Source organism: Gasterosteus aculeatus, chromosome 15 (assembly GCF_964276395.1).
Source record: "Gasterosteus aculeatus chromosome 15, fGasAcu3.hap1.1, whole genome shotgun sequence".
Lineage (NCBI taxonomy): Eukaryota > Metazoa > Chordata > Actinopteri > Perciformes > Gasterosteidae > Gasterosteus > Gasterosteus aculeatus.
The window spans coordinates 13,984,850-14,009,309 of NC_135703.1; the positions used below are offsets into that span (position 1 = coordinate 13,984,850).

A 24,460-nucleotide genomic window follows, 5' to 3' on the forward strand; every position below is an offset into this window, starting at 1 on the left:
ATCAGTGTTCAGAGTGGTAGACATCCAGCCACCAAATCAAGAGGAGATGTGATGCACTGTGAGGCTACGAGAACTACACACAATTTCAAAACATTTGCTTGAACGTTGCTGCTATTTAGAAAATCCTTTGTCTTAAATCACATCACAATAAGTCTTACAGTTTTAGCAATTTTGACTAAGAATTTTGTGAAATTGTCTTTTGATTGGGTCAGACGGTACTTTCGTAGACTTGGCTGCCACTGAAGATATAAAATCCGGAACCCTGATGGTGTTTGTGTCATAACTCCACTAAGGCAAAAGCTAGAGACGGAAACACAAAGGCACCGTCAGTATCAACATGAGCTGCTGAAGCTTCAGCTCTCTGTCACTGTGGATCAAGCTATTGATTAGCTGTTATGACTATTGCAGACGGCAGCAGGTCATATTGACTGAAATCCTTTCACACACACAGATGTGTGGTCGGGAAAGTACACACTCAGCAGTGACTTAAAATCCTCAAATCCAGGAATTATTACTTACAGTCCTTTCCCCCTCTTAGCGGGTGTAATGGCCCCCAACATAACATTTCCATTATGTAATTGTTAGGAAATTTTAAAGGAAACAATACTGGACTGAACAGATGTTTGCATCTAAAATCAATCATTTAACACTTATCATACCCACTGGGGTACAAGCAGAACCCAGAGTTGGACTATTTGTCATATGTCAGGTCGTTTTTTAGGATCATAGTTTCAAACACACCAATCACGAGAGTAAAATTCTACAACGTTGTTCCTACAGAAGCACTGAGACACAAGTGAGAAAACATGGTGATTCATTTCCAAGTGTTTTAAAAATTATAGTTTTACTTTTTTTAAATCTACCAAAACAGATGATCTAATTTAGGACATCCAAAAAAATACAAATCTGCATTAGACAATTACAAAAAGGGAAGATATGGAAACTGGAAACTGAATATTAGGGAAATTTCAGCTGGTTGAGATGACTTTATGTGGAGGAAAACAGGTAGAGGAGGATTGACACTGACAGATCACACACACAGTGTGTATTTAATGCCTCCTACAAGCGGGAAGGAGCCGCTCGTTAATCTAGAGTCACATCTAAGAGCATTCTGATATATACGAGGCTTTGGGGAAACAGCTTTTAATATTATAGAGGGCACATACACTGTGTTTTGCGATGATCTTTGCCTCAAGATGAATTTAGGAAATTAAGCTTTGGAGGTGTCCAATTACACACATTCCACAACAACAAACATGTTTTATAGCACGTCAGTTGCCTGGGGGGGCAGGGAGGGGGGTTAGCCCGACTGGATGGGAAAATGCTGCTCTGAAATAAATTCTGTGAAAAAGAGTTTTGTTGTTTAACAACCATTATCCAAACTAGTAGGAATTATCAAATTCAATACACATGAACACAGTATTTGACACAACCAGGACCTGAGATGATTAAAATTCTAAGAACTGGGAGATCAAAGTGTGTCTGTCATTCACCTATATATCTAATAAAAATGTCCATTCCATAATGTTATAGTGCAAGGACTTGAGGGGCAGAGTAATTAGGCTCCACTCCCTTTAGGGAGAGCATTCACATCAGATGTGGGGAGAGAAAACACAACTGGAGCTGATTTGCTCATCGTGGAGGGGAACAAATGTCAAGTAGGGAGGCTGATCAAGGAGAACGTGCTGAGAGAGGTGTGAGAAGAACCGAGTGGCTTCTCCAAAAGATCACCAGGCTAATTAATAGTTAAGTCCGGTAAGTCGACCAGCAGCCCGGAAGAAGGTATTTATGGAGTTAGTGTTGGACCTCTGGACTGACCTCGGTGTATGTTACATGTTGTTTTATTAAAGACCTAAGACAACTGGGGAACGGACTCTGCCTTTGGCTGCTGAGCTGCCAGTATTTTCCGTGGTCTCGTACAATCCTGTTACAGTTATACAGAAATGATCACCTGGAATGATATGAAATCGACTCGGAGCGACATGTAATGAAAAGGCTTTCATCATTAAAGTCGACACCTGACATCATCTCATTGCAAAAGTGGTGGGAGGAATTAGGCAAAATGATGAAATGAAAATGACATTTATTGGATTTCATAGTGAAATGTGCCCTTTGATCACAGTTGCATTATCAAAGCCACAATGTGCTATTAGTGCTATTACATAACAGTAGGATTACTGAAAACGTGTGTGTTACGCAGATAATTGGCAACAACATGCAAAACTAAGAAACCAACACATTATATCATAGAAGCCAACCTAGTGAGTGTTCCCTCGTTTGCCTTTATTTTATTCTGTGAAGCTCAAACTTAGTTCAGCATGGCGGCTAAAATGAAAGGCAATTCAAGCTGTTTAGGATGAACACGCCAAAACGCATTGAGACGTATGCTGTGCAAAGAAGCAGTGACGTTTTACATCTGTAATCACAAGGGGCAGCAGATTCATTCCCGATAAGAGCTGTTCAGCACCACGGACAGCGCTAGAATGCCTTCAGTAACGCCGCGGTGCTTTCAGAGAGTGAATGGATGAATCAGACGAGCACTATACTGAAACGCCCAAATGATCAAATATCAGCTTGGCGCTAATTGCACTGTGCAGCTGAACAGAAACACCACTGTGCTCTGCTGTTACTGTAACATCAGGCTATCTAAAGCAAGACCATTTAATCGGTTGCTCCAAGCGACATTATAAACTCTGACTATAGCAGATGTGTTCAAATTGTAGGGATTAACAGCAATAGGAAAATAAAATCAACCGCATGAAAAGAAAACCTTGACTGGTGATCTGCTGAACACTAAAGTCGGCCTTTGTATGACGTTGAGTCATCTATTGTGCTCCAGGCAGCCACAGATACAGTGTGAGGTTCATTAGCAGCCAAAGTTCTGACAGCTCTGACACCGTCAGTTCTGTTCTGGAATAATAAGGCGGAGAAATATTTTCTCTCCATACTAAAGCATGCACACACACACACACACACACACACACACACACACACACACACACACACACACACACACACACACACACACACAGGACAGGACCTTCCGCTTGCAACACCAGTGAAGGGAATATCCTTCATTATACCACACTCCCTTTAAATATGAATACCTTCATTTTAAGTAAAAACCACAATTATTTTTGTTTTTTTACACAGCAAATGCTATTTCATCTATTGTGATTTCTGTGTTTTGACGGTTTATTTTTGGTATATTTGTCACAACAAGCTTTATGCTTCTGGATTGACCGATCAGCACAGCTGACACGTGACCTAAAATATTCCAACTAGCAGTATTGTGGATCTGTTATTAGGAGTGGAATATGTATTCTCCATTGTGTTATCAAATGAAATTAAGTTGTTGTAATGTTTTTGTTAGCTTACAATGAGCAGGTTGTTTTACAGCTTCTGTGGCCAGAATGCACAAATCAACCTCTGACTCTAATTAAGGACACCGTAGCTCTCCTAAAGATTTGGCATGGATTTCAATATGTAACCTCACTGCTAGATGCCACCAAGTGTTACAACCGGGCTCTTTAATGCTGCTGCCTGGAAATCAACAAACCCTTCAAGACTTCTTTTTTAATCTGGAAGTTAGCAATTGTTGGGTGTTTTAAATTAATCTGATCTTTAATTGTAGAGACCAACACGGTGGAGACCAAAAATGAAGGGGGGGGGCTAACTATTTAAATCCCCTCACTGTCTGAAGACACAATATGACCAAGTAAGCATCCGTGTCAAATCAAACACGTAGGACACACAAAATACTTTTTCTTCAAGTCAGACATTCTAATGTAGAATGAGAAAACCCAGATTACATTACCTCGCCCATTTCTAAAGTAACCAATTGCTGTCGACTGATTGAGTTTTAGCCGCTTCCAGTTTTGTACGACAATTGCTACCGTGAGATTTATTTCTCCCCAAACACTTCTCTCATTATCAGTCACCCCTACCATTCGCCTTCCTCTGCGCGTACATATTGCCGGGACGACGGCGCCGTTAATCATGTTTGCTTTTTCTCCAGCGACAGGCCTTCAGGTCAGAACGTCTGCTGTGTAACCCGAAGGACTGTGCGTGTGTGTCTTTGGCTCCGGCGGTTTGCACAGCAGGGTGCATGTTCCATTCATGGTGCGATGTGCTCCTTACTCTCGCAATGTTATCTTCTCTGACTCAGATAAAGCTCCTAAAAAGGTGTATAGCCGCGTGTGTTAGTTTGCGTCTCTGTGAGTGTGTGTGTGAGAGGGAGTGTGTGCACTTCCTAACAGATAAGCCTTCCCTGCAAGCCTCTTATTCATGCAGCGCCTAACAAGACAAGGCCCCGATCACACTGAAGCCCTCTTTTACTTGCTTACACATCAGCATGACCAAAGTGGGCTTGTGCACACGCATGTTTATGGGTTTGCTGTCGTTAACACGTGTTAAGTGTGCGTCGAAGGGTGCGTTACCGTCCGTGCTTACATCATGCTTGCTCTCCTGGGTTTTGTGTCAAGGCTTTTTTTTATTGATTGTGTGTTTCTGTATTGTGCTGGATGTCTGTTCCTTCAGAGTGTGTTTGTGCATGTGTGTGTTTGCAGCCTGACAGATAAGCCATCCCTGCAAGACTCTTATTCGTTCAGCTCCGAACAACAACGAGGCTGGCATTACTAATAAACTGCGCTTCCACGATGCGATAGGAGAAGTGAATTCAGGAGGTTTTCAAAGAGGCTCATAGCGGCAAGGCCGACACATTGAAAGCCCTCAAAGCTTTCACATTCCCAGAGTGGAACGAGACAGAAGAAAGAGAGAATCTGTCTTTGGATGGCCGTATGCAGACCGTGTGATAGACAGACCATGACTGCCACAACATGGGCAACGAGCACAAGGAGGAATTGAAGTTTAACAATAAACCATTGCAGGCGAAGGCTGCAAACAGTAACGAAACAACGTTTTCAAGACGTGTCATTACTTCACATTTCATTACAAACAGGTGAGATCATTTGTATGTTATTCTTTCATGTGGCGTTTCATTGTGAATCGTGAATATATGACCAGTTTGCTTTCTTGTTTGAAAACGGATTTGTATTTCACAATGTAGCTTTATAAGGACATTTTCTATATGTCCCGGAACGACAGGAAGGGTGTGATTCTCGAGCCATGATCTTCAAAACGAGTTCCATCACGTTTTAGGTTTTATCAACCTTGTGACGGAGCATCAATAAGAGCGAGCGTGGTGAAGTAGCATGTGGTTCGACATGCTACACCAGGGAGGATGCCTTCTGGGAGATCTCTGTAGACGGGGAGCAGAATTTGGGGAGTGAATGAGAGTTCCTGGATGACTGGATTATTGTGTCTTTAAATAAGGAGTTCCTCAGTCCTTCACACATTCAGGTGTAGCTGCTCATGGAGACGGTGTGTACACACGTAATGTGTATATACACATAACATCATAGGGAATCACAGACGCAACCAATATTCCACGTCCACATCTCGTTCTGAGCGTAGTCCTGAGGTGGCCCTCATGCTACAACTTGAGGCAAAAAGACAAAAACTAACTCCCAAAACAAATCCCTCTGATGCTGAGCAGGCCTTTTCAAACTCAAAAATCACAAAAAGGGGAAATGGTGACAAAATAAGCTTTCCAAACGGCCGCTTTCCCCGCATGGCTTGTTTTGGCTAATGGGCAGTAATCACTGCCTCACACAATACGGGGAAGAATGAGGGTAATCATTTAACAAATACTAAATGAATTTGAATTGAATGCATGATCCTTAACGGCCTACTGCAGTTCTTGCCGGGCGTCCTTCATTGTTTCCAGGAGGGATAATGTGGTGCAAATAAACATTCTACCTCAATGAGGAGAACCTTTCCACTAACGTTTATTTTTCTCTTTGTCTTTTTTATCATCAGTAGGAATGAATATTCAATGAAATTGTACGTGAACGGGCCGAGATGTAGTGTTGGGTTTGGTGTTAGTTGAGTTTGATTGAAAACATAATTTATGATTTAAAAGTCACGTTAATTAAATACATTGTGTGACAAAACAATGCAAAACAATACACAACCTAATCGTAGCTGACTTCTTGTCACAGGCAGACGCTCCCCGTCCCCGGAATATTGAGGTGCGAAGATCGGGACCTCAGTCACCCCTCTGTTTTGAGCCATAATGGTTTGTGCCATCTGGGATCAGCCCACCGACTCACCTGGGGCTCGTCACTAATCAGAGCCAGCCCTGTACTTAAGCCTGTGACTCCCCAAAGCTCCTTGCCAAGTCTTGTGCATGTTCCATCACATTCCGAGCGTTTTCCCGATCTCCTGTTCTTGCCTGTTATTGACCTCTCGTTTGTCCCAGACCTCGTTCCTGCCTGCCTGATCCTCAACGGTACTTCTGTCTAACTCCACGTAATCCCGGCTTTCGACCACCCGCCTGTACTCCGGATACGACCACGCCTGACCCCCTGACGGTGCCTCTGTTTATCCCCGCTCTCCTGGCTTTCGACCCTCTGCCCGCCTACTGGACTCGACCACGCCTAACCCTTGTCTGTACTTCCACAATAAAGCTGCGCTCTGCGCTTGGGTTTCACTCCTGTCTCTTGTGATGCGTTACACTTCTGTTGTATGTGGGGAAAGTTTAGAAGTCAATTCAGTATCTAGAAATGCAAGTTCGAAACAACAAAGTTTGAACCTTTCCTGCATTTACCTCAATAATGAAGAAGGTGAAACAAACTCCAACCGAGCGTGGCGATCACGATTGGGCAGAAGGCTTCTGTCTTCACGTAGGTTTGCTGCGTCTTTGCTACGCTTCACAGAGGCAGTAAGCCCGAGATACAGAGGAGGCAGTGAGTGGGAGAACAGGATGGAGTGAGTCGGCTAACTGTGCTTCAGCCTCTGTAGCAAAGACAAACTGAAACAAATCTCAAAGCACCCTCAGTAGTATTAAAAAAGCGTTTGTTTCTGTTTTAAAATAAATGAATACAGTGGTTGACAGAAATAAAATAGTGCACAAAAGAAGCAGTGATACATTTGCATAAAAGATGCTGAAATACGTGTAAAAAGCTGAGGTAACACTGTTGAAACCAGGGATGGTTCTCGTTTTACAGCTAATCACTGTGAAAGTGTCTTTTTTTAAAGTCAAAAATGTTGTGCTGTAGTCCTTAAGGATTCTTCCCAACGTAAGGGCTACTACAATGCTTCTAAACTCGGTCTTTCACCACTTTATTGAAGCTACAAGGTCATTTAAAGCCTGATGTAAACAACACACAGACTTTGTTTCCAGTCATACATGCACAGTGTCTTTTCAAATGAGCGTCTCTCACAGCAAGTTAGAAATAGGCACATTCAACCATTTAGTTAGGTCTGGGACTAATGTGACAAACGGCTCTTCAGGAGCAAAAAGAATACGTAAAAGTTGTCGGCTAAACATAATCTTCCAAAGTAGCTGAGGAGGATGGTACTCATTTCATCAGATGTCATTGGTCTCTGACATTTACCGCCATGCTTAATCTTTTAATCAAATCCGAATCACATGAGAACCGAAACAACCACCAGTACTGCACCGAACCTTTCCCCCATTCCCTGCCTAAAATATCAGTTAACTGCCTGAGCCTACCAGTAATACCAGGATATTTGCATACACCTGATGTGGAGAACAGCATTGGTTGAAGTTTTGTTAAGAATTGAGCTTGCACAGCTGCTCTTTAGAAATAACAACCCGGCTCATCATTGTTGAACTTGAGCTCATGTTAGAGGCCAATGGGAGCAAAAAAAACCTCCATTGTGACTTTGTAGAGTTGTGTGAATAAATCAGACTCAAACCACTAGATATCAATGCAAAGATGCACTTGGCAAAGGTTACTAACCTGTCACAGTTCTCAAACACAGTCAGAAAAACAATATCATGCTTCTGTTACACTGCTAATCACAGCAGAACTGCCCCGTAATGTAAATATACGTAACTGTGGAGTTTGATCCGCTGCGGTTATCACTGTGGCGGATGGATGAACATTATCTGCCGTTTAATACATTAGGCGGTGCCTTATGGATTATATATTAAAGGTCCATCTATATTCATAACTGAACTGACTGAGATAAGAGAAGCTGTGGGGTCATTAAGGGATAAGAGAGATAGCAAATTAAACTAGTAGACATTCTCCTCATCTCTCTCCTCTCCCTTTCCAAGTTGTATTCTGTATTTTCTCCATGACAGGATAACGGTAGACTGCCTCTCTCACGTTGTAAATCCTCTCTGACTGTAGGCCATCTTGTACAAGCTTTAAGGAGACACTTAACAGGTGCAGTGGAGTTACCAGTCTGCTCCCAAAGAAAAGCATGATGTTCTTTCTGGTCAGGGGAAGTCAAATATTTGATTGGCTGTTGGGGTTATTCTGCCTTTAACATAATCAGGTTACAAACCACAGTGTTTATGATATTTAGAATGTATTCTTAGCTTGGCAACCAGTAGCTTTGAAATTCTGGAAGTAAAAACTAAGTGCCACTTATCTCCTGTTTGTGCAGTCAGAGGGTGTATTGGGGCTGAGTAATGAAAAGAAGAGAAAGTAGCAAAGCATGAAACAAAAGTGCTTATTAGACGGTCTTTCAGCCATGTGCAAAAACGCATCTTACACTTTAAGAGCATTTCTTTGCCAGACGCAGTGGCTTCATTCCCAGCCCATTGCCCAGCAACTTCACAGAAATGACTCCTGGAGGTTGACTACGCAAGAAAACTACTGTACTTCCTTTCCAAATAATATCCTACGGTTGAAGAAAACACAATTAGAAAGACCATACAGATGTTTATGGCAACATTCAAGTGTGTATATTGGACTTCATACATTTTGTGAAAACTTCCCCATCCTATCACTGTATGAGTGTGTAGTGATGAAAATAACACAACAGCTTGCCTCTAAATGAAAGTGCATGCTTGACAACAAGGTTAATTCAAAGTGTTCCTGATCTGGGCTATAGGTATAAAACCTAAGCTATAACAGAGAGACACAATGATTCTGAAATGATTGTCACAGGTACACACACACATTCACAATGCCTCTGCAGAAAAAGCGGAGTAGACTTTGGAGAACCCTTTGTGCGTGAGAGGGGGTGATCCCGTATCAGGCAGACTTGATTTTAGGGATGAATCCTGAACTGAGAGATGAAAGCAGATTATGGAACTCAAGCATTTTTCAACTTCATTCATTTAAAAAAAATTCTATTATCTATCCTATTTCCTTACCCAAATTTCTTTTCCAACAAAGGGTTATCTGACAAACGATTTCCAACAGCCTTGAAAATGTAAACTAAATAACTGATTGAATAATAATAGCCTTTATTGTCGATGCTCACCATTAATGACAGCGAGCCCTTTAAACAGCAGCGAAAGCTCAGCTTCACTGACAGCTGTCAATCATGCTACACTCAAAGACGAGTGTTTCCATGGTGCGATCATGCTGTCACTATATCTGTCATTACGTCTGTGTGAGTCAGTCAGCCACAATCCTTTTCATCTTCTCGCATTTTCATGTCCAAAATTTGAAAACCTTTTCAAATTTAGCCCTTAGCCCTGAAATATGTGAAAAAGAATACGTTACTTTCAATTTCTCCAAATAAATGGCAATGCAAATGTTTTATTAGAAAGGGAAAAAAAAAAAAAAAAAACGTCCCAGTTGTTCGGAAAAAGGCCCATGAAAAACAACAAAGGTTATTCTAACTAAAATGTACATTAAGTGCAAATTTCACACAGCTGTAGCACAACCTGTAACCCAACTCTCAGCTCGTATCCAACGGTCTGTATGGCGGCAAATCACTGTCAAATCTGAGAGCGCAAATCAGGTTGATGCGCGCGCGGAAATCAAACATCCGCGAGCAAAAGTTCATCTCGCGCAAGATATTTGCTCCCTCGCGAAACGTGAACTTCCTCGCTCGCGAGGAGAATCTCTGCTCGCGCTTGAAAGTGTTTTCTACGCTCTCGCTGTTTTTCTTTTTGACAGTAAGGGGGCGGAGCCAGTCACCATGGTATCTACATCTGATTGGTTACAAACCCCGTCTTTGGATTGGCTGGAGTGATGCATTCACACAACTATAGAACCCCATTTCCGCACTAATGTAAGGGGATAGAAAGTCGACCGGTCCGTATTTGTAAAATACCGGAAAAAGTCTGAATCTGTGAATATCTTGCCAACTTTCAATACGGATCGACTTTTTGAAAAAATAAAATAATGAGGTTATAGTGAATGTGATATGTGATATACACGATATGCGCAGGCTTCTCCATAGTTCGGTAAAGTTGGCAAGATATTCAGATTCAGACTGACAGACCGGTCAGGGAGCTGGACGCATTGCTCTTAATGTGCCGGCAATGATGGTAAATGATGGTTGTAGCTGGTTGTCATCTACGGCCCACTACGATTACCGAAGCGGGGCGTTTGTTTTTTGACCACGTTTTATCTCATAATTTCGACTTTCTATCCCCTTTCTTTAGTGCAGAATTGGCTTCTATAGTTGTGTGAGTGCATGCAGATGTAGAGACCATGGTCACTGGCTCCGCCCCCTCACTGTCAGAAAGAACAACAGCGAGCGTGTAGAAAACACCTTCGAGCGCAAGCAGAGACTAACCCCGCGAGCGAGGAAGTTCACGTTTCGCGAGGGAGCAAATATCTCACGCAAGATGAATTTTTGCTCGCGGATGTTTGATTTACACGCGCGCATCAACCTGGTTTGCGCTCTTGAATTTTGACAGTGATTTGCCTCCATAGGTCCGCCATACGAAATTGAATGAGCAGACTTATCAAATACAATGTGATATAAACAGAATGAAATGCTTGTATGCTGTCCACATTTACATCAGGGCCTTTAGACTTCATTGTTTGCACATATATTTGTGAGAATAATCACTGTTCAGACTACTGATAATAAGGTTATTGGCGGTTTAAATAAAGATGTGATCGATAAGAAGTTTCTCCGTTCTGCTCTCCTCTCTTCTTTCTATCTGCCATTTTCATTCCAAGGCAAATATTCAACCAGGGTAAAACATGTGTTTAAAGCATCCAACCTGAATTATTTTTTGCTTTCTTCATCTTCCTTTCCTCCAAGATTGTACACATTTGGGAGATGTTATTCTGCTTGGTGAATCACAAAGTCCCCACTGTCCTTAACTGTCTGTTTTACTGTTGTTAAAGGTCAAATATGAGAGGTTTTTAAAGGGCATACTCGCCAAATATGGCTAACACCGGCAGGGGATTTTAGCACCAATTTTAACCTTTGTTGTAATGAGAGTTTAGCAAAGTTCTAACAGTTTATCCATTAAGAAATTTGCTATAAATCATTTAGAAAATAAAAAATGTATGACCGCCATTACAAAAGTGGGGCTGCTATGCTCAGAACGTCAGGGTCTCTTTTCCCTTCTCTGTCTTTGTCTATGACTGTAAATTGATTCAAAAACATGACTCATAAATGGCTGCGCCTCAAGGTATTGTAACGTACTACACAATGACACGCACTGGACAATGCTAACAATTGTAGATATCAGGAACGCAAAAGAGCTGATGAAAACACACGTCACATTATACCTCATTTGTATAAACTGTAATTAAGCTAACGTTGGCCCCTTGAGTTTGTTGAAAATGCTTCACTGAAGCTAAATTAATTATAAAAAGGAAATATTGTAATGGTCTTGAATAAAACTTGTGAGGCTTCATAAAAAACATTTGTTGCTCATCAGGCTGGACGAACCAATACGGTCGACAAATGTTGCTTGCAGAAAATGCAAAAGTAACCAAAAAAAAATTAAATTAAAATTAAAAAATTAAGACCACAAATTTCTCAACTTTACAAATTGAACAAAAGTTAAATTTGGCCACAACTTAAGCTACTGACACACGCACACAAACTTAATGCGTAAAGGCAATAAATCAATAAGACCATTTTTGGCTCTCACATTGACTCTGCACCATCATTATATTTCCAAATGGTCTATAGATAGTATAAATTTATTAAGGTTGCAGCTGATTTGAGAATTGCATTTGTGGAGAGCAAATTTGACACATTGATTGGTTGATACTGAAAACTGTGAAATCACGCTCTACATATTTTGTGAAAAGTTTTTTTTTAACATTTTAACATGTCACAATAAGTCAAAATTAGTAAAAAAGAAGGATACTTCACCTGAGTCCTCTCCATGAGTGTCCTTGTCCTGAGGACGGAAAGAGGCTCGTTCTAAACTGAATTATCCTGCACTTAAGATGCAATGAAGATAAAACCACAGAATGCACCAATAATCTGATATTCATGAAAATAAAGGAACGGCTGCTATTAAGGTCTTTTTTCACAAACACTCACAGAAATATTTAGGACGAGTAATCAGGATTTATGTATTTTATTTGCATATCTCATTTCCATTCATTTGGGTTACATAATACACTTTATGTCATGTACATAATTGAAAGAATTGAAAGAAGAATGACATTTATGTATAAAAATACTAATAAACCCAATGTCTTGCCTGGCATCTCCATGTTTTATATGGGGCTGAATACCCTGTTAGCTGTTTTTTTTTTTCAGGCGATTGTTTTTTTGTTTTTTGTGTGCCATATTATTTATTTCTTTACCAGTAAGATATAAACCCATTATTCATAATGAAAACGCTAACAGGGGTTAAAATGTATAGATAGACAAAGTAGTTAGTTATTTCACTTTTTATCATAGGTGCGCCATTTTCAAAGCAGAGGCCAAAAAAAGACATGACCAGGTTCTGATTTTGGGATTTACATGGACGGAGGACTTTTAACTGAGAAGAAGTACTTTGTTTAACAGTCTGACATAAGAATGTAAGTGACCAACAACACATGGCTGCAGTAACGTATCTGTAACTAAAGACAAAACATTTTTTAACATTTAAACCACATCCAGCTGCTTTTTACAAAACAAAAGTTGATTTACAGCACACAACCAGTAAAATCACATTATAGATGAATACATCAGAAAACTACTAATATGTGTGATGTTGGCTAATAGAAGAAAAGTTGATATTTATTACAACACATGCAAGTTGGCAAGCTGGACACGATAAAAACACGTACACGAGGCAGATTTTTCATAGTTCTACACACAGCAGTCGAACCAAGGCATTGAAAGCTCACAGTTGGAAATCAGATGCCCTGCTCCATCTATCTGCATGTGTCCTTGAGAAAGACACTGAACTCCACTGGGTGGAGGCAATTTATAAAGCTCCTTTGTGTTTAAAAGTTGAATGCCGATGCAGTCCGTCTACCATTTGCAATGGTACAAACAATGCATGCTATTTTCACAATGTTTGAAACTCATCATGTCCAGTGCACTAAATAGAAATATTTTCATTTTTTCATCGTATATTTTTTCTTTGGTGTATCCATTCCTCCAACTCGTGTCATAGGTTTCTACTTATGCAGGGATTTTTTCCCGCCTTCAGACGTCGCGACTGAATGACCCATTAACAAAGTGCAAAGTAATCCAAAATCGCACTCTCCAACAGCAATGCCCGCCCCTTCCACCCTTAAACAGTTTCTCAGTTAAATGAAGGTGCAAAGTTTGAGTGGAAGCTAAATACATAAAGCACGAGATACAAATTGCATCAAGGTTCATTGGTGTCAAATTGAGCTCCTAATCTTTGGGCTCAGCTCAGCACAACCGGATCAAACATTGGCGATACCGTAGTCGTTGCCTGCCAGAGAAATATATTAAAATATAAAAAACAGAAGAATGTGCACAATCTTTAAATTGGTTCTACTAGAAACAAAGTGCTTTTCTTTGTAATATTTCTTCAAATTGAACTTGGTGAGTCCTTCCAGGCGTCTTGACACTGGAGAGGAGGTATTGGGTAAAAAAAAAAAAGTCAGTGTAGCTCCTCTTTGCTACATTTCAGAGTTGCTTTCCTGGCTTATATGGCAAAAATCCTGGCTGCAGGGTCGCGCTGCAGGGTCGCGCTGCAGCGCATGCGGCCCACTGAATATCCACCATAGTGTTTCTCCTATTGGCCACACCTGCTCCTCCTGTAATCTCAACATAATGATGACTGTACAAACTTTAGCAAACATAAAATCTCAAATGAAAAAAAACAAACAAATCAATCAATCAAAATAAGATTCAGAAATGACTTTGGTGCCTGCAGAGGAAGCCCCGATCCTCCCGCTGGAAAAATGTCCAAATACAGTTCTTACTACAGATCCAAGATTTAAATGCACAATCTGCAGGCATAGCAATTTAAACAACGCAGAGTAGCTTAGATAGAAAACACACAGAGGGAGAGACACGTAATTCTCCGCTTAGGGATGCCATTACTGACATTGCAAACAGTTAATTGATATTATAATTTTTGCTGTGAATCATGTGTATTGAACCTTTAATTATGTCGAGGAATCTTACCGTGTCGAGGTGCGAAGACTCGAAGGACCGACATCACAATCATAGATCTATCAGGTATGTCAAGGTTTTTTTCACCTTTCTTGACGATATCAACAGTTGATTCTCTTGGGAGATGAAGCTTGTGTGAACACAGTGAAACAAACAGCTATCCTATCTCGTTGAATGGCTGTCCTACTTTGGTAATATTTAATGACAGCTGAAATAAAATACTTAATAACGAGGACACGGATGTCTTTTCTTAATTCAGTTGACTGAATCCTGAAAAAGACTTGTTATCTCTCTGTGCATCACATTGGATCGAAACAAAAATGCATCTCCTTAATGAATAACATCCAATGGCAAAGGTTTTAGTGAAATTGCAGCAGATGATTAGATTCTTCTCTCTGTGTGTCTCAAAATGTAAATGATCTACAGAACAGGTGTGGCTTTGAATCACTTATTTGCTGCTTTCAGGTGACTTTATTTAACTCAATGCCAGATGTCCCAAACGGTTGATGTTTAATTTGGAAACATTAAGACAAAATTGATTTAAATGAACATCAACTCATCATATACAAGTTATCTTAGTTAGTTTTCTTTTTATTGGAATATATCTCTTTTGAGAATGTAGAAGGAAAACCGCAACAGTTTTTGAATGTGAATGTGCACTTACAAGTTCAAAAGTTTGATATTGCTACACAACGAAATAGTTATTCTTTTGTGTACATAGTTTAAGTTTCTGAGCCCATTATATTATATATTGCACATCATAGGTATACAACAGGCATCTATCTCCTCCCGTTCTATTTCTAGGCCGATCAGTAAAAGTGCATGGCAACCTTTTTTTGCACGGTACATTGTACATTTTGTAAACATTTTTACAGAATACGGCTCCTTTTGGTAAAATGTGTTTATTTTTTAGTTAAGATGTTAAAAAGTACAAACACTAGAAGCCATATGGATCAAAAGATGGACAGTCATTCACTTTATTTCCTAGCCCCTTGCAGTCAATGACTTTAGAGTCTCTAGGGTTGCGATGCTGGGGTGAGTTCCAGTCCCACGGGTTACTGGGCAGGGAAGGGAAGGGAAAATAACAAATCCAATCCTTCTCTCTTTTGCTATTTGTGGCTCTTGCTTTATTTCCTTACTGGGTCTAGCAAGCTAACTCTCCTTTCACCCCAATGTCTTCCATCTTCCTTTGTGTCGCAACAACCTCAAGCCCACTCCGTGTCTCTGGAGAGGGATCTAGGGTAGGAGAGAGGGAGAGGACGCTGCAGAGGAGAAGAAAGATGTGCCACAGTCAGATAAAGCTGCTTATGAATCTGCTCAGGACTTTGTTTCCATTGTCTCTGGATAATTGTGTGCGTTAGCCTCGAGGTGCATTTTGGCGTTGGTGTGCAGATTAGCAGCTGCAGGTGTCTGCACAGGGAAGGAAAACACTATTACACTACATTATTCACGCTTGCATGACACTCCAGGCTTCATTTGTCTGCCACTCCAAGCGGACGGGATGACGAATGGACATGAGAGAACACAGGAAAGCAAACACAGAAAATAAAGATTAGAGACAGAAAGGGAATCAGGAGAAATGTGTGGGGAAACCAAACATTTTTTGGGATTTCTTTGAAAAAAGTATTCTGGCACTCAAGGTACATCTTGTCTTCAGTTTGCAAAATGCAGTATTTCACCCGGGGGGCGATGTTCTACCTTTGGATTGTCTCACCACTTCGGTAGCAACAACATGCCATTAACAGTTGTCAATTTAAGAGTTCTCCATCTGAACCTCATGAATGAATCCACAGGATACCTCATAACTTGATGTAATGTTTTTACTACGTTGTAATCAAACATTTGTGAAGATACGTTTTTCATCGACCTCTGCTCCTTTTACCCCATCGGCCTCCTTGTGACCACAACTACTTCACCTGACTGCTATAGTGACATTTACATGTACAGTTAATTTGTCATTTAGCTGAAGCTTTCCATCCAAAGTCACTTACAATAACTAATGGCTTTTGTGAAAAAAGATCCCGACACCCAGGATGTCAAAGAACAAAGACTAACCTGTCTGACCGCACAATGGTTTTACTCTCCCACTCTCCCTCACTCACAAAACTCAACTGTTATACACTCACTTTAATGTGATTAATGTCTCTGCTTTCTTTCTCCTGCAGTCTAAACTGAGCATGCTGAGCGATCACGTGAAGACTTTAATCAAGTGTCGTTAATTTGAATGGCTCTCAAAACTTCAAATTGTTGCCTGCCTAATGTTTAGTTAACCATTATTTGAAACAAAAATCAACTAACTGTAAATGTGGATTTTATACAGTAGAGGTGAAGATTCTGCCCCCCATATTTCTTGGAGCATATGGGGAGCCATTACTCATTGCACCTTCAAGAGTGTCCTTAAAACATGTGTGGGAGTGATGGTATGTGGTAGAGTCGCTTTCTTACTGCACCATGAATAATTCATTAATGGCACAAAGAACCATCTTGCAAAACACACGTTCAAAATCATAGGTTAGCAAAAAATATACGGCATACTGGCCAAAAGAGCTTCATTTAGCAGATGTTTCACTCTCCTGTATGCATTTTCACTGCATAATATCAGCATAGCAACTAGCAGGTGGACAACGTGAGCTTACTGTATAACTCTGAAGTATAAGTATTGCTGAATAGCAATTTGTGCTTATGAGAAGTTGTTTATACTGCGGGAGGGAACGTTTAAGTCTCCCTCTGGACGGAATGGAATAACAGCCTCATAATGGTAATGCACTTTGATTGCCTATCGTGGTTTAACATTGTTGTAAGGTAGACGGAGCAAGTCTTTCAAGCTTGTTTTGCCCTCAGGATAATGTTTGATGTGTGCACGATACTCGTAGCTGCAAGGTTTACCCGGATGCCCTTACCCCAACATGTTGGCCTCTGCTTTGCTGTATATAAATCAGCATCTGGGGAGAGAAATACCATCTATCCTTTGCCATCTCAAACCTCATGCCCATATACAGAAGCACACCCTTCCATAACCATTGGGCAAAGGGAAGAAATTTGTTTTAGATTATCATCTTCATTATTTTGAGCACATGAAAGAGGATGTGTGCTGAATAACCTGACTCTCAATGATTCCCTCAGGCCTCAGAGTCAAATTAAACCTGGTCTGATGCATTAGTATGTAGAGCAGTGCTGGCGTGTGTAAGTGTGTGTTTGTCTGGTTCTGCGTTTGAGTGCTGATTTTTAAAATGTAATTAAAACTGTTTTAATCCCCGCAAGGTAAATGCTGCCTGATAATTAGCAAATTCCTCCTAGGTCCAATTGGCTGAAACCGAATGGGCCATGTGTGTTAGTTCATAAAGATAAGCCAGCATGGACCCACAAACCGGGCTATGCTTGTCATTACCAATGGAGTGGACTGTTTTTCATCTGAATATTTACCACCGGTACCAATGTGTTTATTCATCCAGGGATATTAATCACAAAGTGATTGAAAGTTGCAGATTCCTTTTTTTTAATACAAAATGAAAATGATTGTAATATTTTGCGTATATTTTCCTTTAGTCATTTGATGGAAACTATTTTCTCTATTCCATATCTAAATTCTGTTGCTACCACAATCACTGTTTTTCTTTCCATTCCAACAACACATTTGAAATATTGGAGATAATGAGTCAATGTGATGAGTCCAGGGAGACCCTGATCAAACAATTAATAAAGTTTGTGAAGATATCAGTCAAGCATCAGAGACGCAAATTTTGCATTTTCTCAGTCTCCGTAGAACGTATTTATGAAACATTCCATGCCAAGATGGAAACAGTCAGTCATCTCTTATACCTTTTTATCCCTCATACAGGATTGCTGGGGGGCTGGAGTTAATCACAGCTAACATGGAGAGACAAACAACCATTCACACTCACATCCACACACCTACAGGCAATTTAGAACCACCAACTAACCTAACCCCCCCAGAAGCAAGTCTTTGGACTGTGGGAAGAAGCCGGGGAGAACATGGGCGGTTTCAGCCCCAGGGGCTCCTGATATGGGCGACAGTGTCCTCGATCACCACCGTGGTGCCCAAGATCAAAACACACAACTTAAAATGCAGTGACTATCAGGTGCGTATTATGTTTTATGATGTGAAACTGATTATTCCCCCGGTGGATAATCACTGCTGTTCGTCATTACTAGATATCAAAATACTGGTGGGTGTTTATGTGTGTGTGTTTGTGCAGGTGTGTGTTTGTGTGCATTTTCAGCATGTTGCGACACTTTAATTGTGGTCTTAGAGGAACATGTCATATTTCGAGGAATTAGTGTTCCTTATTCCTACGCATTATGGGCCTGAGTCCATCAGAATATCAACTATGTAGATATTTTTGGGGTGGCGCATCTGGGTATGAACACATGGCTCTATAGCGCCCCCTAAACATTTGGCACTGTTGCCATTTGGCTTACTTGTTGCCACCGATGACCGATTGACTTGAAATTTGGCAGACAGGTGCTCATCTGCATGTTCTACACAGACGTCAGGGATGATGGTACGCAAATGCACCCTTACAGACATATTCAATAGAACTGAACACACTGCCAGGAGCTTCACTTCTTTACCTGTTGAAGTCCTGTCGGGTTGCTCCACTCTCTGTTGGATGGTTGTCAAATAAACTCGGTTTTACTTACTCCAGTCGGTCCCCTGGTCAATCCGTGACACAGAGCATAAAGATCGGCATTTGAAAATTCCATCATTAACTGCAATAAATCATTGCAAATATCTCTTCTTTAGCTCTAGTTAACCATTGTTTGGGTAAAAATAAATGTAATTTTTATAATGCATTTTGACATTGGGGAATAGTGGTAATAACTAAATGAATTGCAATCACAGTTAGAGTAATTCATGTGCTATTTCTTCTTGTAAAACCGCACGAAATATATATTGCGGTAGTTTTGCAGCAGCATGCAAAATATTGATTTCATTATGTTTAGTTTTCCTGTTCTATCATTATCATTTTCTTTCTCAACATGTGTCTCAGAATAATTTTAATAATAGAATAATGTTCTTCTCTAGCTTATCCTGAGGTGAAGCTGGCTTTGTAAACTAAAGGACAAGATGATAAACTGGAGCACAAACATATTCTCCCTGTCATGATCTGACTTGGCTTTGGAGGTGTGGTTTCTGAGTTTCAGGCTGGGAGAGCAGGTTTCCCCGGTTACCTGGGCGGAGTCTGGTGGCTGCCTGCTGTCACACCTGTCCTGCATATACAATCGTCAGGAACCCCTCTTAAGGAACAGCAGGAGCACCTGTTTTCGCCAGATCGTTTTGCCCTCCTAGTGGTAACTTGGCCAGCTCTCACCCAAGACTGATTTTCAAAAGAACCCCTCCGGTCAGCCGGATCACTACCTCTCCCTCCAGCGTGGATTCTATCTATTGCATCGCTCCTGCCGCCTGGACCCCTGTGCCTGTCTGCCTCTCCAGCGTCTTCCCCAGCCACGGATCCCGAATTAACTATTTAAATCCCTCTGCTGCCAAAATAAAATCTTTTTCTTATCCTCTGAATCCTGCTTTTGAGTTCAACCTTCGTTTTGGCTATCACCCCATGACACTCACGATATATGATATAAGCTCAGCTTCTTGCTAGGTTTACTACATTTGATCTTCCTTACCCTTTAGTTAATATCCATACCCCCCACCCTCCAATCCTTTTTAAGGGTTAATTAAGTCCAGTTATCTCTTATGTAGGATCTTCACCTCAAAGCACTGAGATGAGGCCTTTGGCCTGTACTTATAGAAGTAATTTGCCTCTGCATGCCAATTTCTGCCTTTTTTCTTCCTTTGTTGTTTAGTGGCTGCTCGTTATGTTCCAAAATGGCCGGCACAGATAAGTGAATATATTGCCATTAAATGTCTCCATGAAGTTGGTCAGCCAAATATATATTCAATATATTATGTAAAGTGCTTTGAATTGCGTGGTTGTTAAAACTAGCTATACGATTAAACGCGTCTTTGTCGCCATGTGCACTCACTGACTAGACTAACGACTGTGTGGACAATAAAACTACCACTAAACACTCCAGCTGGTAATAGGTGTAATACTAATATCTATGTTATTTAGTGTAATTACTGAAGTGTGCAACACATTTCAACTGCTCACACACTGGTAATGGCCGAGCTGACACCTTGCAAACAATATAGGAAAGTGCTTGTGCAGCTGTTTCTTGGAAAAATCATTATCCTCGTTCATCACGTTCTCTATTTGCTACACGGTATTCGCTGTTCTTACTCAGTGTAAAATTCCGTGTATTATAAATTATGTTTGTGGCTTTCCCGTGAATCTTGGAAAATCAAAACATTAAGGCCCAGACTGTTTCTGAGCTGGCATCCTTATTTTACAAATTAAAAAAAAAAACGGACCCCAGATATTTCAGCCTTTTATTGTCCGACTTTGGACCAGGCAGAGTTTCCACATTTTTATAACGCATGTTTCTGTGGAAAGCCACATCAGCCTGGTTCAAGCTGCCTTCTATTAAAGATGATGTAACTCTCCCCCAGTGACACGGATGCTAGTTTTTCAAATAGTCTTCCAGTGCTGCCTCACTCACTTCTCATTCAGAGAATACAAATTAGAGACACGAAAGAAAAGCCGTGGCACTGAAAGCTACAAGGTTTTGCTAGTTAAGGCCTCTTTCTCCTACTTGACAGCTTGGATGTGTTGACTGAGGGGGACCTGTTGGTATTTCAACAGCTGTTGAATGCATTGCTACAGAGGATCGTACAGGACAATCCAAGAGGACAACACCTATCGCAAACATTAAACACTATTTATCATCAGACTTTGCTACGCTTTGTGTTTAGCTCTAGCAGATGTTGGTAGGATCAACTAAGATGGTGACTATTACAGAATTTCTCGTGCTTATGATCAGAGTATTAGGGCTGTCAGTAGAGCATTTAGTAATCCTAGGTTAGTACTTAGCTCAGGTACTGCTTCACGTTGCAGAACTTGAGCTGTACATTTTTAGTCTGGCATCTCTCATCAGTAACCCTGTGTATTTCTAACAAAGTTAACCTCATGCATTTCACAGAAGAGCCTTTGGGATGTCCGGAGCGCAGATTCGAGGAGCATTGTCTCGTGAACATGATGCCGGTGTAAAATGTCACTCTCGCCCGTCCCTCTGCCTCACCACTCAGCGTCTCCTCGGCCTTGACCCTGTCACTCACTGTTGGTTCTCTTTGTTCTCATTGAGAATTTAATTGGTTTCCTCCCTACTCCGACTTCTTTTTATGCCATTAAGAGGTAAAAAGTAACTTAGAGACCATATTTCTTCTGAACATCATTGTTCGATGTTAAAAAAAGGAGTATGTTCACCTGAACTTGTGTTATAAATGGATATGTTGACACCACCATCCATACTGGCTTCAATATATTAAAGGATCCATTGGGTCAACATTGCACATTTGTTTTGCAAATTTCAGCAAACCAAACGCGACCGGATTAATGTGGCCTCCTCAAGCAAATTCTCTTGCTGCAATTCAATTACAACTACAAGCTGGTCACTTGGAGAGCACAGACCTCTATCAACGTCGGTTTCCGTAAGTGAAAAATGTTGTGTGTACCAGTGTTTAGGATCCATTCTTGGCCAAAGCTACTGTTTCACACTCCATGACCTCCTGGGAGAAGCATAACGGACTGACTTCTTAATTGTTATATCATGGTGTTTCCACAGGACCAGCCTCATTCTGCACTCAGGGGGCAACTGAGTTAATGAGGATGAATGGGACCAAATGGTTGAACTATTTTGGGACTATTATGTCCCTGCTTTTAGCATAAAGCCTATTTGTTCATGTTTCAGCTCATTTCTTACTTGAAAAATCCTATTGATTTGTGTCCACACTGAATCCCCACAAGGCAGATTGAGTACTACATCAAAACACAGTACAAGTGTTTACACAAAGACTCCACGTCGTCTCATATTGAACGCATTATCTGTTGGAAATACATTTATCAACAATCATAACATTTGTCAATAAAGCAGTGAGCAATTAATAAGTAGAATTAAATCTGACATTGGTAGCTTATCGGATCAATCCCAGTTTGTGCTTGTGAATCGAAGACCACAAATGTTGGTCACGGTGTCCCACCAGGTTATGTACTTGGACCGATTTTATTTACCCTCTATGTGCTTCCTTTGGGCGATCTTATCAGCATACCGCATGAACTTCCTTTGTTATGCAGACGATACTCAACTGTATCTGTCGATCAAACCAGAAGAGACCGACCAGCTAGTTAGACTTCAAGAATGTCTAAGACATCAAAACTTGGATGACCGGCAACTTGCTGATGCTAAACTCAGAAAAAACAGAAGTAATCTTGATTGGCCCAGAGCGCCTTTGAAGCCAGCTGTCACGTGATACAGTTTTTATGAATGGAATTGCTCTGGTACCCAGCAGCACCGTCAGGAATCTGGGAGTTCTCTTCGACCAGGATATGACCTTCAACTCTCATATACATATGTAAGAACACTTCAAGGACTGCCTTCTACGTAATATATAAAAAGTCAGGAACTTCCTGTCTCAAAGTGATGCAGAAAAATTTGTTCATGCGTTTGCTACTTCCAGACTGCATTACTGTAATTCTTTATTATCAGGCTGCCTCTACAGTTGATTCAGAATGCTGCAGCACGTGTATTAACAAGAGCTAAGAAAAGGGATCATATTACTCCTGTATTAACTTCTCTGCACTGGCTCCCTGTTAAATCAGGAATAGAATTTAAAAGGAACTTCTCCTCACCTACAAGGCACTTGCTGGTGAGGCACCGTCTTATCTTAAAGAGCTTGACTTTCAGTCCGGGGGGCAGATTTGGTCAGCTCTTTTAAGGTAAAGCTTAAAACTTTCCTCTTTGATTTGGCTTATAGTTAGGGCTGGCTCAGGTTAGCTCGGACCAGCCCTTAGTTAAGCTGCTATAGGCTTAGACTGCTGGGGGACTTCTTAGGCGAACCGAGCTCCTCTCTCACGCTCTCATTCTACAATAATTCACGTTTTATTAATGCACATGGCTAATTCAGCTTATTTCCGGGTTTTTTTTGTGCTTTCTCCCCTAGCAGGTCTCTGTCGATCGTAGTTCCTTCTGGTCCGGGCACCTGCCATGGCCCTGCTGGCATCTGCTGCTGCAATCATCATTATTATTTGAAATATTAATGATATTACTGTAATTGTCACACTCACCTGCCAGCTCGATCGTCCACACCTGCCCCGCATCCACAATCAGTCACCGCCTTCCACACCTGCTTCGCATTTACAATCAGCCCCGCTACATAAGCACTGCACACCCAGCCTGTCATTGCCAGATTGTTCTTCGCGTCATGCAAGTCTCTCCAGCACTCTACCTTGGACTGATCTCCCGGTTTCGACCCTGCCTGTTCCCGACCCGTTCGTCTGTCTCCGCCCCGGTGAGCACGTCAGCCTTCTGTCCCCGACCACGAGTCCTGCCTGAGCGCCTCGGGTTTCTGTTGCCTGCCCCTTGGACTGCCCGGCGCTTCTGCCCTTGTGCTCCGGATCCCCGACCGGCCCAGCGATCGCACCAGCTGTCTCCCAGCATCTCCTCCCCGATCCTGAGGACCGCACTCTGCTCTGCCTCTCATTGTGCCCGAACGCCTGCTGTGAGGCCGTGTTCAATAAAAGCGTTAACCAAACACTCCGTGCCGTTGTGCTGCATTTGGCTCCGCCACACGCCCTTGTCAGTAATCATAAACCAACATTACCCTCTCCTAAAGTATTTGTGCTCTCCCTACCCACAGGCTTCTGTGGATGGTGGTTGTCCCTGCATTGGTCCTGCTGTGCGCCTGGCTTACTACTCACAATTACTTGAATAATTTCTGTCATAAGAATTGCTCATTGTTCATTCTGTAAACATGGCATCCATTGTAGTCTGTCCATCACGGGAGTGAGATCCCTCTGACGTTCTCCCTAAGGTTTCTTCCCTTTTTTTCACTCTTTGAAGGTTTTTTTTCGTTTTTTGGGGAGTTTTTCCCTGTGCCGATGTGTGGGTTTTGAGACAGAGGATGTCGTATGTGTACAGACAGAAAATGTGATTTTCTTCTATACAAAATAAAATTAATTGAATATTCAAACAAATC

At 41.3% G+C, this 24,460-nt stretch overlaps 1 long non-coding RNA gene across 1 annotated transcript; it reads left to right on the forward strand.

Moving 5' to 3' along the window:
- The first annotated feature begins 6,054 nt into the window (after window positions 1-6,054).
- LOC120822754 (uncharacterized) lies at window positions 6,055-6,553 on the forward strand. The gene is made up of 2 exons (XR_005712737.2): window positions 6,055-6,092; window positions 6,323-6,553. It is a non-coding gene; the product is annotated as an uncharacterized LOC120822754 (long non-coding RNA).
- Window positions 6,554-24,460: the final 17,907 nt, after the last annotated feature.